Source organism: Echinops telfairi, unplaced genomic scaffold (assembly GCF_000313985.2).
Source record: "Echinops telfairi isolate 266 unplaced genomic scaffold, ASM31398v2 ScPeMD7_443;HRSCAF=831, whole genome shotgun sequence".
Taxonomy (NCBI): domain Eukaryota; kingdom Metazoa; phylum Chordata; class Mammalia; order Afrosoricida; family Tenrecidae; genus Echinops; species Echinops telfairi.
In genome coordinates, this window is record NW_022104341.1 from 4898302 (window position 1) to 4899473 (window position 1172).

Consider the following 1172-nt stretch of genomic DNA (forward strand, 5'->3'; position numbering starts at 1 on the left):
CTGCTTGGGGTGATCTGTAGACTGTACCCCAGTCCCAGCTGTGGACACAAATGGTACTGAACCAATAGAGACACTGCCTGAGAGGTTTTTTAATTCAAAGTTGTTAAACATGTGAAGTATCAGGTAATCAGCTGATAAGTGAGAAGTAGATGTAGTAATGAGAAAAATCCATATATCATCAAATAGTAATTTGTCAATAAAGACGCTTTACACTAATCAAGTAAGCCAATATATGCTGTGTTATCCAATTATTGTAAAGCTCTCAATTTTGCTAACCTCTCTTTCAATTTTAAAAATCCTATCAGAAGAGTGTGCTGATGGTTCCTTGTTTACAAATATAAATAATGCCTAAGTTCCTGTAATGGACCACTGGCTTTAATTTTGTGAGATTAAGTATGTCCCTGGCTCAAACTGCCTTTTCCCTCAAGAAATTTCTTTACTTTCATTTTAAAAAGAGAAGGCACCATTACACTGCAACTTTTCTTAGCATAGTTGGCAAGATATAAAAGATCATTATCTTTCAAGTGCCTTTGAATTTAGCATGCTGTAGTACCAAGCATCAGCCCCTTGTACCCCAAACCACCTCCTCTGCTTATTGTGAAGATGGCTTTTTGTGATTTATTACTCTCTTTTTTTTTTTTAAAAATAAAAAAGCAACAACTTTCGTTTTCAGTTTTCTCCTTTAGGTACTTGCTTAGTTCACTGCAAGATTAAGTTGGGCAGGCCTGACATCTAGTGGTCAGTTTGTTTGATTGAACTCCCTTTCCTCTGGTACAGGTTTCTGGAACAAATTAAGGGCTAAGCATGTAATTGCAAGTTTGGCAGTAAGGTGGAGTATGCCACACGAAAAACGTACTCGGGATCCCTCCCAGGGACTCCTGCATCTGAAGGAAATCTAGGGGCTAACCAATGACTATGGTGTGGATATTTTTCATTATGTTCTGTAGTGTGTTTATGCCTTGTATTAGGGTCCATAAGTTTGCCCCTATTTTTTAATTGATGGTTTTTTATAGTTGTGTGGTTTATATTTAGGTCTTAAGTCCATCTTGAGTTAATTTGGGGGCTTTTTATTGAAATTGCATTGAATTTGTAAAATTTGTGTGTGTGTGTGTGTGTGTGGTATTGACATTTTCACAATATTTAGTTTGCCTATCCAGGAAAATGGTAACTTG